At 44.7% G+C, this 14,238-nt stretch overlaps 1 long non-coding RNA gene across 1 annotated transcript in view; it reads right to left on the reverse strand.

Moving 5' to 3' along the window:
- The window catches only part of LOC129734168 (uncharacterized), a 142,433-nt gene that overhangs the window by 109,968 nt on the left and 18,227 nt on the right, over positions 1–14,238 (reverse strand). The window contains exon 2 of the long non-coding RNA XR_008729812.1: positions 10,017–10,210. This is a non-coding gene — a long non-coding RNA (uncharacterized LOC129734168). The remainder of the gene's footprint in view (positions 1–10,016; positions 10,211–14,238) is intronic.

Below are 14,238 nucleotides of genomic sequence, written 5' to 3' on the forward strand. Positions count from 1 at the left end.
GTCACAACTACTGCACAGTTCTACTTTTTTGATGGCTTTAATTACTCCTAATTTATATCAGGCAGAGCTGCACTTAGTATGAAGTACTTAGCACCGTCACTTTAATGTCATGTTTAATACACATTTTTAGAGCTCTGGTCATTAACTACATGATAGATTTGAGTCCTGGATTTACTAGACAGTGCTCCAAGGCCTCACTCGGCTTTTGGAGGATGTTGCAGCAGGCTAATCAGCGTCACCTCACACACAACATACTCTGTATATATGACATCTACCCTATTTCTCCATTTTGATATCACCAGGGAACAGGGGTGCACCTCCAGGTGAGACACAGGTTTATTTTGAAAGAGAAATTCTCAGAATCAGAGGCCTGCAAGCTTTCAGCCAATATAAACCAGTGTGCTAAGAAATGAAAGCACGTTTATGCTTCTTGGGAATCCTTATTGTTGCAACAGTTCAAAAATGAAACCTCGTATTTGTGAGAAAAATATGGTCGAAGTTGTTCCTGCATGGATAAAAATGACCCACATTCCTACTTCCCTCTTAATTTTTTAATAAGCCGATTCATTCACTGCATGATAACACTACATGCTCATATCTTTATCAAAAACATTAATAAAATATTCACATGTATTTGTCTACCAAAAATGCCTTTTATGGAGACGAAAATATTTCTAAGTCTGCTCATTTATGTTTTTCACCAAGCACTATATTAAAAAAACCCACCATAATTCGTTGGTGAAACTTACAGAATTTTGACAGCAGTAACAACTTGTTTTGCAAGAACTGTTTTTGAGGTGAAAAGAGATACTCTTCCAAATTCCCCAATTTATTAAAAAACAAACAAACTACAACCTCCTTCTGTGTGCACTCATTGCTGAGCACTGTGTGTCCTTGATGCCATCTGAGGCATCTGAATGCTGTAGAAACATAAACGAACACACGAAGTGGTGACTGCCAAGTCGTCTACCCATCATCATAAAACGGCCATTTAGGACAAATTCCTTGAAGCTCGTGAATGCAATTCTTTTCCTTTCAAAGGTCTTGTCTACATGGTACACTCAGGAAAGCTGAGACAAACGAAGCCAAAGTATGAAGTTAAAGTGCATACATCAGAGCTCTGTGGTTGGACGAAGCTGCAGCAAACTACAGACCTGTTACTCTGAAACAGAGCAACCACATGGGGGTTTAATAGACTTGAACTTCTGTTTTTAACCTCATACAATTAGTTACCCCTCATGGCTCCCCATACAGACAGGCCCTAAGCATGCTGAGGAGCTGGTGGGTTTCCCCAGTCACTGCCGTCCAACACAGCTGTTCACACACCACTTCGTTCAAGAACCCAGATGCCCCGGACAGTGCCCTGCACGCGCTGGTCTCAGGCCTCACGATGGGCATGGGGGATCCACACCCCCCCTTCCTGCTGCTGCAGGACCTCAGCCTGTCCCTCTGGGTTTCAGAGCAGCTCCTGTGACACAGCTACCACAAGTGGATGGGCTGTCCGTGAGACCGGAGTGAGGTGTAACAGCTAATTTTCTGGCCTCTCTGCAAAGTGCATTTGTTCCATCACATTCTTTTCTGATGGTAGTAGTAAGAAGGACAGAGGAAATTTTGCTACAGAAACTGAAATTACTCATGGTGTGTGTTATTCATCTTTTGATTATTTATGAGAACATAATAACAGAACAACTGAGCAAAAAAGCCCCCCTTCTCTACCCATTCTCCACCAAACAAACCCATGTAAGTGGACTGTGCCTACAAGCACAAGTTGTCTTTTACAAACGCAACTGCCACCTAAAAACCTAGGGAGAAATCACACTTTTTTCTGATTGACAGGTGCCACAGTGATCAATAAATGCAAGGAAAACAACCTGAAAACACTGTTCACATTTCTGTTACACAATTTTGGCAAACAAAGAGAAGTCTCCGCTGTCAGTGGTGAGCGACACAGGCATTGTCTCACATTAATCAATACCACCCCACACATTCCCTGCTCTTCCCAGGAACCAGCTGTCCCTCCCGGGGGTGCAGCCGAGAAGAGATCAGTAAAGACTCAAATTCATCTATCTGCAAGCAGGTGTTAAGTGAATTCCTCCAAAAGGACAAGATTCATTCTTTTGCTGGCTTTGAGATGAATTAGCATGAATTCATAATCCATAAATCCTGGTGGCAGCAGAACAGCATCCCTCCTGTTGTTATTTATTTTGAGATTTTCACTGGGGCAATAGCTTTACATTTGACATTTATATAGGTCACAGTGAGCTAATAGCCATCTGCCATCTGGGGACTTTTATAATGAACATTGTAGAAGACTATGAAACAATCTCTGGCATTTCCGATTTGAACATAAGCTGAAATAGGGTTGATCTTTACAATATGCTCTGCTGTCTCTCTTCAGGTTCGCATTAGTCATTTGCCTGGCCTTGCTACACACACACGCGTGCTTGCACATATGGGAAGTGGTGGGCTTCAGCATTTAATGCTATCAGTTAATCATCACACACAAAAAACACCCAATACCTTGCACAGCTATAAAATGCCCCCATTTACCTGAAAATTCTTGATACATTTCAGAAGCATTAATGACTCTCCAGCCGTCCTCCCCTGCAGTGCAGGCACAAGAGACTCAGCTATAGCATTGGCTTAACTACAGCACATAGATGTGAAATCGCTCCTGCAAGATCACATAGCCTTCCCTTAGCACAACCTCATAGCTCTGTTCATTCAAAATACATACCAGGCTGAACAATGACACATAAGAATGTACAGAGTCTCCAGGAAAACTGCCACAGACATGGGAGCCAAGATGTAGCAGACACCACCACTTCATCTCACCCTTAAACCAGAGCAGCTGCCCCTATCAACCCCGACTATTTATCAGTTACCTGAGGCATCCAGCCAGGTGCACCCATGATTGAAATCAGCTGAGCCACCTCTACAGGGGAAGGCTGGGGCAGGGTGGGTTGTGCCTTCCCCTCAACAAGGAGCAGAGACCTGCAGTGAAAAAAATCCCTGTGAGGGATTTTTAGTGCCCTGAAATATCCACAGTGTCACCTCTTGATCATCTGCACCTGTAATGAAAGAGATGCTATTGCAGCAGCCTCCAAGCTGGCCCGCTGCAGGGAGCCCATCCTGCTCCACTTCTGTCCCAGCTGATGTCTGAGTGCTCATGGGCATGACCCTCAGCCCCCTGCCCTGGGCAGGAGAGTCGCTGCCATCCCCCTCCTACTCCCTGGGACAATGCATAGGGGACCACAGCTATTTCCCGGTGCCTGGGTGCCCCGTGCTGCTATCATCAGCTCTTGCAGATGGGGAATTGATAGAGGAAAAGATTAAATGACTTGCTGAATTGTATAAGTCACCTACAAGAGTTGTGAGTGAACCCAGGTGTTCTGAATTTCAGGTCAACACTTTAACTGCAAGGCCGCCCCTCCTCCCAGTACCTACATGCTGTTTATTTTACGATACAAATGTGTGAAAGGACTGAATGTGCTCAGACAGATGAGAATATCCCATCTCAATTAGTCACTCTCCAAAAAGCCTCCTAAGGGGCCAGGCCTCCTTAATGCTGCATGTTCCTCCTGAGTTCCCCAAGCCTCAGCAGGCCTCAGGGTAATAAATTACATTTGTCTCTGCCTTAGCAGCAGCAGCCTGGCCGAATCCTCCTTTCCATGACTCAACTCATGATGAAATGCCTATTTCCTGGTGCTGAGATCTGTGAAAATTGGTCTTTTCAGCCTCCCTCCTGAGGGACGTGCCTCAGCAAAGCAGCTGGGGGCATCTTTGATCAGATGTGCTTTTCTCCCTTCCCTCTGCCCCCCGATGCAGACGCCGGGTCCTGGGGTGTCACTTATTTGTATTATGTCTTTCAAGGACGACACACAGAGTGTGTTTGAAATCCAATCCCCTCTCGTGGGGCTGTGGAGATGGGAATCGGGGAGATGCCTAAACACTGACCAGGTTTTGACCTGGTCCTACAAGGATTCCGGTTACACAAAATGCTGTGCTGGCCCCCATAAGCCTAAATCTCTTGGGCTGCAACTTTTGCAAAGTCCAGCAGGTGACAGCTTAAATAATTTAATGCTCAGCTGCTGTCTACTAATGCTGACGCACAGAGCAGGCAATACAGGCTGGAGGGTGGCCTGGGAAGTCCACCTTCCCCACTCCCACCACTGCCCTGGCAGTGGTCCGTTCCCAACAGCATGCTCTGGCTCTCCATCCAGGTGCAGTGGGTAGCCCTGGTTTGGTACAGCAGCCTTTCGTGGACTGAGACTGTAAACATGCCACAGCACGGCTTGAATGGTTTGGGTTGGAAGGGACCTTAAAGATCATCTAGCTCCCAAAGCCTTGCAGCCTCTCCTGGCTCCAGCACCAGACGAGATATGACTTGCCTTTCACTGGTCTCAATCTAACGGAGTTACTTTCCACCGATGCTGTTGCAAACAGTGTCACTTTGCCTATGTCACTGACTCCCTTTCACAGACGTCACTGCAGACTCTGGTCCACATGAGAGCAGTTTCATTACAATGGAAAGCATAGAAAGATAAATGCTGTAACAGCCTTATCTCTACCTCTTCCACCACATGCATGCTCCCTTCCCCACAGCACAGGATATGCAACAATACACAGTCAAGGCTGTGCTGTTAAACAGTGCTCATTCTTCTCAGCACCATTGGTAATACATAACACAGCCCAGCCTGAGGACTGCTTCTGGTATCGTTATTAATGTCCATGTCATAACTGCTTCCGCAGGATTTCCATTACACCCAGGAATCACAGCGTGCAGAAGGTGCCAGGAGCTCAGCCCAGCCTGTTTTCCCTCAGCAGGATGCAAGACCCAGCTCCCTCTCTGAATTACAAGGAGAGCACAGGAGAGAGTGAAGTTTCACATTGTTTCAGTTAAGGGGGGGATCACCAAAGGGTACAGAAGAAAAATGAAAGCGAAGGGGTCATTCCTGTTCCTGGGAATACACTTTTGCACCAGCCACATTCCATACATTTACTTTTGCTTTTCTGCTTAGTGTTGTCCTGTCTTCCTGTCCTGCTTCCTACCTAACCTGCAGCAGCAAGCCCCTCCATGCACTCTCTGCGCCCTGTCCTGCTCGGCTCTCCCTGGCAGCCTCCGAGGACCTGCCTTGCCCCGTCACTGTGCTCAGCACTCCCTTCAAGCACTGACTCTTGCAATCTGATGTCAATCACAGCTGTTATAATGTGCTAACTTTCTAAATCCACACTTGTGCTTACTTAACAATATGCTGCTTTGATCAGTGTAATACAAGCAAAACTAACAAAAACGAGCCCCTCGCCTCCCCTCCCCTCTCCTGAAGCAAGCCTCACCAGGCCTCAGGCTTGTGAAACCGAAGCAATTGCAATCTTTAATTTTATTTCCTTTATTTTGAGGCTGTTAGGTGCTGGTTCTTAGGGACTTTCTGAGCAGGCAATAAGGCTATTGTAAATAAAAAACACATTCAGCTTTAGGGGGGAAAAAAGCACAACCTGATTAATTTAGAAGAAATGTCTTTTCAACCAGTGTTGTGGACAAGGCTGTGTTAAGCCAGGCGACCTGGGAATCAACCTTTCTTGTTAGTCTCATTGCTGTTATGGTTCAGAGATCAGAAGGACATCATTTGTGGGTAGAGCAAATGGACTTTACTGTGGGATTCAAGAGGACAAGGTCTCCCAAGCATTTTCAGGAAATGTAGTTTCAGGAGCACATTCAGAGATAGCTCCTTCCCTACTTGAGAGCCTCACAAAACCAAAATGAGATTTCACTGAAGACTTCACTTGGGTAAATATGTAGTCACTAGCTTGATTTCAATAGAGTGCAACCAAGTATGTACTTCATACCCTGGTAAAGCAGAAGCTGCTGCACTGGGACAGCTCTACAGCTGCCTAGTTCACTGAGGCTGATATGGTTAGGCTAATCTGTGCTGCTGAACAAACAGGCTGCTGTTTGCAGTAGAGCTGCTTTGGACTGCTGCTGCTGTAAATGAACTCAAATATGGCCCAGTGGCTGGATTTACACCAACGTAACTAAAAACATCATCATGCCTTCAGAGCATGGGTCTGGCAAACCTGATCCTGCCAAGCACAGCTCCCTGTCCAGTGTAAACAGGCTTCACTAGACCAGTGTCACTTTCAAACAAGCCACCTAGATGTAATACATAGGAAATGCGTGCTGCATACACAGGGCTTTGTGATACCACACAGGATTTTATGGTAGGGTCAGGGGAAAACTCAGGACCAACCATTTAATCCTATTCAATTTGGGTATGAAATCTGCCAACCCCAGCATCCTGGCTGCACTTTCCTCTTCAAAGCAGCTCCTGCCTACTCTGGTGACTCTGGGTAGCCGAACCTTATCTTTATTTTCATCTGTCTGTCATTCTTGATTTTTACCTCTTTGGATATGTGCACCCTCCTCCTACCCCCACAGATCCTATGACCTCAAGACCCTTTACCATTCAGTGCCAAAATCACGTCAGAGTTGAGCTTCAGCTCCTCAGAAAGGAGTTACTGGGACCTTTCCCAGGTCAGGGTTCACATTAAGTTAAAGAGTCAGGGAGATAAAAGCCAGAGCAGGCTCTTGTGGAACAGTTCATGGACGGCTGCAGTACCGCAATGCAAGTGTTTTGACTTAAAGTGTGCTGAAACCAGCAGCAAGTGCTTTGTATGCACCAGAATGCCTTATGTGGTTTTATTTTTATTCATTATTTTTAGCCTGGTTAAAGACAGGGAGTGAAATGGCTGTATTAGGACTGAGACTACATGCTCAGTGATGAGACTTCATATATACCTTAAGGCGTGCTTTTTAAGACTGAAAAGACTAATCACAGTAAAAAGTTCTAGAACCAGATTTAGGGTGAAGAGTACACTTACCCCAGTACAGGAATTGATTGCTTTTAAGTGGCTAGCTCTGTTCTGGTAATAGCTATTATTACATTACTATTAAGCTGGGAAGAAGCTCTTCCACAGTCCAGGGCTCCACTGTGCTAACATCTCAACGTGGAGTAAGAAAAGGCTGTTATCCCAAAGGGCTGGCAATCCACATGTGGTTCTGAAACTTGCTGTTAGCCATGGCCTTAAAAAAATGCCTCTGGCACAACCCGTTTCAAAGTCTTTTTCTTGCTTAAAATTTCCAAGTATAACATGATTTCATTAAGCAGATGCTAGACAGATAATGTGACATCTTCATGAAAGGGGTGTTTCCCAAGTGCTTAGGAGTTTGCTGCATGACTCTGATGTCAATACAAGAACTTTGGCAGACATCAGAGGACTATAAATCAAACCCTTTTCTTTCCATAAGCCATGCTTCTGTTGTAACTAATATCCTCCTCAGTCATTCTGTGATAGGTACAGGCGGCCTTGCAACACCTTGAGGGAAGCTTTGTGGGCCTGAAACACACCATCGCAGGGCCCTGAGTGAGAGTCCTCCTGGACCAGGACCTCATTACTCCAAGTGCTGAACAAGCGCTGGCAAACCAAATTGCCCCAGAGTGCTGAGCAGAAAGTGCAACAGACCAGTGCAGTTGCATGCAGTTCAAAATGTTAATTTATTTTCCCAGTATGTGAGTTAGTTTTATGATATCAGCATTTTGTAGCTGAAAAGCTATGGGTTTCTTTCCAGTACAGGGAAGGTCAGCATTCTGTGAAGTGAATGTGGGTTCCTCATGTTGGTGTGCCAAGCCAGGGCCCCAGATAGCCAAAGGCAGGTGCTCAGCTTTCAGCAAAGACCTGGCCACTTTCCAGTGCTTCCAGGTGGCCAACCCCAAAAGTGAAGGCATCTCGAGACAAATCACTTTGAAATTCTTTCACTAGGGCTGGCAAATCCCCTCTAAATCTGCCTTTGCCTCAGTCGTTGTGTACACGTGGGGAATTTGCAGAACCAGTCAATGCACCCCAGTCGGAGAGAGGACGCGGGCCCCACATTGCCACGAGTGCTATTGTACGTCTCCTGGCAGTTGCTGCATTACTATGACAGCTGCAAACCCCGATGAGTGAATAACCTAATCGAGCCATTAAAAGAAACAGAAGCCCTCTGCCCTGTTTGATTTCTCTCTATAATGATGTAAAGTGCACTTTAATGGAGTCAAAGTGGTCCTGGGCCATTCTTGTTAAGGCCATTTGATGCAGTGCTATTGAGTCCCACTGCTAGCGTTCATTACCTCCCTTCAGCTCTCTCCCCTGCTGCATTGTAGTTCAGACTTCCCAGCACAGTTTCGCTGCTGCTACAGCCCCTTGCCTGCATTTTGTCTACATAAATTAGACCTTGTGCAGCATATTGGCCTGTCAGGGGACTAGGAAGAAACTGTATATTGTTTCTGGCATTCCCGGGCCCTTCTGCCCCTGACATCTGCTGTGTTTGTGACAGGGAATACATTCCTGACTCATTATCCGGGCAAGCGGAATCCCTCCCTGACAGCACCATTAATCAGAATCAAGCAGTCCGGCAAATAAAAAAAAAAAAAGAAAAAAAATAAAAAAGAAAAAAAAAGGGAGAGAGAAGAATAAGAAAAAGAAAGCAAGCAAAGAAAAGAGACAGTTTCTAACTTTCACTTTTGTGTCATTCCAGTGTCTGGACAAGTAGCAATCTATCTTTCTGAGTGACAGCTCTGATGGATGGCATTATTTATGCTTTTGTGTATTAAAAGACAGTTCTGGCACTGGCTTGTCACTCAGCAGAGATTTGAAAAAAGTTGAAATTTAATTTGAAGGAAAAGAGGGCAAAGATCATAGGATTCCGGCTAGGGAGTGTTGCCTGGGAGGGACAAAGATTACAGTGGGAGGGAGTTAACTGGAAGAGGTGTAGAAATGATGCATAAATAAGTAACTGCCCTCCCAGGTGTAGAGATATCTATTTTTCACTGTGTATCTGTATTAGTATCTTCCTGGGCTGGAGAGGTCTGTTTGTTGACAGAAATAGGTTTGATGTTCCTTGGAGGGATACATCATTTTAGGGTGAGATGGGCATATGCTTAATTTTCTGTATATAATTTCTCTGTGTTTGTTTATACAAACATTATTATATATGCACATATATATCTGACTAAATATGTGTACATAACGGTGTCTTTACGTGCACATGTGTATTTACACAAATTAGTTGTAAATACAGGCTTTTTGTTCTAGTGCACACGTCTTCAAGATACAAAACATATATAAAGACCTACACACACATGAAGACGGTCACATGGATGCATTCCAAGATGAACAAACAATACATCCATATTTTTAATTTCTTCCTTTAAAAAAATCTGCAAGCAAATTAAGTACAAACAAAGGACAGTATTCTTCAAATCTAAAGTATGTTTACTTGACTAATGTTTCGGGGAAAAAGTGGCATTTCACTTCATCTGGAAAGTGTAGTTCCGACTGTTAGCCTAGTTCTGTGTCTTTTGCTCTCTATTTATCCACACACAGCTAGTTGACTGTTGAACACAGAAACCCTGCTATGAAGATTTAGGTGCCCACACTTCCATTTGTACCATCTCCTGCCTGTAGAAAAGGCTGGTAATTGCATGTGAAGTGCCAGGCTGAGGAGCTGCCTCACACTGACCCATTTTTAAAGTCAGAATTGCAAGGAGCATAAATCCGTATTTTCAACCAAACTGTGCTGACTTACGTACTGGCAACTGAACCCATAGGTATTTATACAGCCTATATCACATTGTACATAAATACTAGAACATGGTCAAGTATCTTTGTGTGGGGATATGATACATAGTGGTAGAAGAGGAAGTAAGCAGGCCACATTCACTTCAAGAGCAAACACGTACATCTTTCTGAAAATTGTTGATTATGCGTATTTATGCCAGCAGTGAATTTGCCTCTCCACATACTTATGTTTCTGCAGCCCTGCTGACAGGAAAAGCCTCTCAGGACCTGCTGTTCCATGTTCAGAGTGAACAGCAAAGACTTACCTGATCTGAAGACCGCAGTTAAATTATTAAAGGGCATGATATGAACAAGGCATCTCAAATTTAGGTGTCAACATAAATTAAAACCAGGAATTTTACCTGGAACAACTGAATTTATTCAGGAAGTTTGGATCATAGATGGATGCACATCTCTTTCTTCATCCCCTTCTGGTGTATCCCGGGACTGGATGGGGGGGAACCTCCTGCACTCTGTTGTGCTGCCTTCAGTGAAGCACAGAGATGCGCAGAGGTGCTAGTGCCATTCACACACATGCATCCGCACAGGTACAGAACTGAAGAGAGCGACACGGTCATGGGTGGAGGAAGGCTACCAGCCTTCGCCCGCAGAAACCTCCCCTTGCTGTACACGGCTGTCCAGAGGGCTGTGGCTGCCTGTGTAATGCCACGCACAGGTCTGTGACTGCACAGTGGCCTGGGTCGATGGGTCAGACACACAGAAATGACAGCACATAGCTCCCCACAACACAACACAAGATATTTCACTCTTATGGTATTTCTAACACTGAACAACACATGGTTTTGACCTGAGAAAACATGAAATAACAACCAACGTAGTTCCTATTATTTATAACTTTTGCTTGCACATGACCCATCTCTTGGCTATTTCGACAAACATCTGTTTTGGAACCCATTAGCCAACACACAGCATTTGCTTCTAATTAATACAAATTTGTTTCATTCCCAAGTCTCAGCAGGTTTCACTTCCCCTCTACTAGACTATTGGCACCAGCAGCAGTCACCCTACCACACCTAGCAAATCCTGACAACAGCCACTCGAGACTATAAATCCAGGGCAAAATCCCAAGCACTTCAAAAACTGCCAGAGTTCTCGGCTACATCCAGGAATGGTGTTGACTTGCAGGCCCAGCTGGGTTGCTGCTATCATCCTCTTGGACTCCTTCTTCCTTCCTGAGGATAGTGTATCTCTTCTTCCTATCCACAGGGATTTTTCAGCTCAGCCTCACTACAACACTCAGAAGTAACACCGCATTTCCAATATATTTCCAATATATTTCCAATCCACCAATACAGGTGGACGGACAGGGAAGTGCTGTGACTTGAGCGTTTGAAAACCCACCAGCCCAGGACCACAGCGCTGGTGATCAAGATGCAGGTCACGAGGTGGCCTCGGACTGTGAACTGACTTAATCTGGAAAAGTTCCCCGAAGGGATGACATCACAGCAATCCCAGGCAATGAGCTGTCCCTTCAGGGTGTGACGTTGTGGAATAAACCTATTCTTTCAAGATCCAGAGCTTAAATTTCAAAGTGAGATGTGTGCGCAATTCCCTCGGGCTCCTTTGAAACCCCAGCCGGTGTTTTGAGAAGGAACTGGTCATTTTTCTACTCCCAGTCTCCGTATGGTACAGACTATGGACTGGCTTCTTTAAAATGTTGATATCATTAAATTGAAATTGGCTGGGATGTACAGCAGGCTGCATGCAGTTAGTGGAGAAATATGTGGAGGGGTCTCTCTTCACTGGCTTTCAGAGGCGTAAGTGGGGCCGGTCAGAAACTGCTCCAGAAGGAAACACAATAATAATCACTCATAATAGCTAGGCACAGAAGAAAAGGAGAATCTATCTTACTTGTCAGTCCTACTGTATCTATCTTCTTGGAACTGTACTCTGAAATAAAGACATCCAAGATTGTACCTCAGCTGGGGCAAATGGTGTAAATTTTCGTAGCTCCAGTGAAGACAATTTATACCTGCTAAAGACCTGCCCCTTGATCTCCAAAGCCAAAGGAACATAAGCTCTTGTGTTTTAAGCGTGGTAGTGGGAATGTTTAATTCTATTCTGTCGTCTGTCAGAACAGCAGGCAGAGGGAAGGAATGTATTGGTGTCATATGGAAACCATGGTTTGATGACGGACAAAATTAAATCCTTGCATTTGGACATAAACCATGCTAACACAAAATATGCAGCAAGTCAGGCTTGGTTTTCAATACTGAAAACACAAGGCCCCACTTGGCAGGCTGAGGAAAGGATATTAGTCAGATTTAGACATGGTTTTCTTTGTTTTATTGAAGGATAAATAATTATGTGCTGAGATACTCCAGACTCATGTTAACACAGTTGTGTGTGAACCACAGCAGAGGATGCTGTGAGAATAGGAAGGACCGAAGGTCCTTTAACCTACAAAGTATCTGGAAATCCTAGAAAAGTTTTGGGGTTTACTTCTGGAAAACTGAAACTGAAAAATCCCAGTTTCCTCAAAATATATCTGACACACTAATCTCTGTAAATTAAACTTTCCAAGCATTTGCTTTCTTGACATTCTTAGGTTAACGATTCAGTGTATACCATGTGCCCCTACAGCATCTGCTCAGCCCGCAGCTCCCGCTCCTCCGAGCTCGGCGTGCCCAGGGGTTGCCACGCTCCCAGCACAGGGGCGGCTCTTCTTTCCCTTCAATGCTTTTACCACTGAGATCCAGAGAACACCTCACGGACCCCTAAGAGAAAAATTAGTAAGCAGAGGTTGTACTCCTCTCAGGCAAGTGGCAGTGGCTGGTTCTGGGTCACACAAACAGATTTTGGGGAAGTTCCATTAGGACTTGGGAGCATTTCTGATTTGATTGAAACAAATGCCTGTGCAGAACAACAGATAAAAATAATTTAACTTGTAACAACCATTATCTTTCTAAGTGCAAGAATTCTGACATGGATTTATTGAATATACCCAAATCTGCTTAATAGATCAAAGGGACAGCTAATGAATGTCCTGCCTTGCGTTCACTGTTTGTTCCACAATCGCCCAAGGGGCGCTGCTATTTTCTGTTATAAAAGAAACCCCAATGTAAAATTTGCCTGCAATAGTGGATCAAAGCTATTACAGCCCTGTCCCGTTGCCATACTCCTGTTTTTGTTTATACTGTAACATCCTGAAGGCAGAGACCCTGTTTTTGTTCTGGTTTCGTATCGTGCCTTGCTCAGTGGAGACCTGACCTGGCCTCTAGTCGCTACCTGCGCTGCCTGAGCTAATAACCGTAATAGTTAGCAGAGCAGTTTAAAACAGGTGCTGTGATTATTCCCAGAGGCGCTGGGCAGAGTCAAAGTAATTAGCTGCCCTCGCAGACACAACTGGTCTGGTGCAGCCAGCCACCACAGGGCCGGTGTACCAACGCGACAGATGGTCTTGGCTGAGACACCAGGAGATGAACAGGCTTCACACAGCTGTGGGGCCACCCCTGGGTGGTGGCACAGGTCTTACGCCGGTCCACCTGAATGGCTCTACCTTCACGGACCCGGTGCTGTAGTGTATGAACCGCCCCTGTCTTCCTTTCCGAGTACCCCCACCCCAGCTGCCATTTCCCAAAGTGATTTATGATCTTTTGCACAGCAAAATGTGCATTTCTGTTGTCTCGCCAGCACTAATGAAGCATGCAGAGACCTGACAGTACTAACTAGTCTTAGTCATTCATGTTGCTCTTTCCTGGTCAGCCTCTTCTGCTGCCAAAAAAACTTTAAAAGAGAAAAGTGGAAGGTGAAAGCCACAATTCACTAAGTTCTGGAACCACCTTTCTCTAGAAAAAAAGCTGCTCCAGTGCCTGCCCTCTAGAACTGAGTTCTTGTTTGCACCACCCCCAGATTATGTGGATGCTGCTTTCTTGCACTGTCCTGTTGCACTCACAAGTGTAAAATGGAACTTGTAAATCACTTTTTTGAAAAGTTTAGGGACAGAAATGTCAGCACAGCAGAGTGAGTTTACATAGAGATGAAATCAAGCTGAGTAGCACAGATACAGCATGGAGCTGGATTTCACATTTCACCGATGCTCTTGGTCCAGAGGTTTGCTCATTAACAAGGCTATGATTCTGTTATTGAAACTCATGGTAAGTGGTTCCTTAGGCAAAGATCCAGCAAAGCACTTAGGCAAATTCATAAATTTATGTCCCATTGACTTCTGTGCAACTATTTATATGCCCAAAGTCATGCATGTCTTAAATGCATTTCCAGATCAGGCCTTGTACTCAACAAATAGTTCTTTCTGCAGCATCGTAAACCCCAAGCTTTCAAAATTCAGGAGTTTAAGCTCTCATTTCCCCTAAGCTACCATAACTGCAATGCAGAATGCAACTTCAGAAAATGCTTTTTTAAAAAAAGTCTTAGTTTTGAACTTCTAGTTCTAATAATTCTGCATAGCAGCCTAGCTTTAACAAAGTAAAAGAAACAAAACAGAATGAAAGCTATGGCTGTCATCTACACTCATGTCCCTGGCAGATGAGACTTTTAGAAAAAATACTCAGCACTCTAAAAACTTACAATAAAATCCCCAAAGAAAGAAGATTGTTTTTCACA

The sequence above is a fragment of the Falco cherrug genome, chromosome 18 (genome assembly GCF_023634085.1).
Source record: "Falco cherrug isolate bFalChe1 chromosome 18, bFalChe1.pri, whole genome shotgun sequence".
Classification (NCBI taxonomy): domain Eukaryota; kingdom Metazoa; phylum Chordata; class Aves; order Falconiformes; family Falconidae; genus Falco; species Falco cherrug.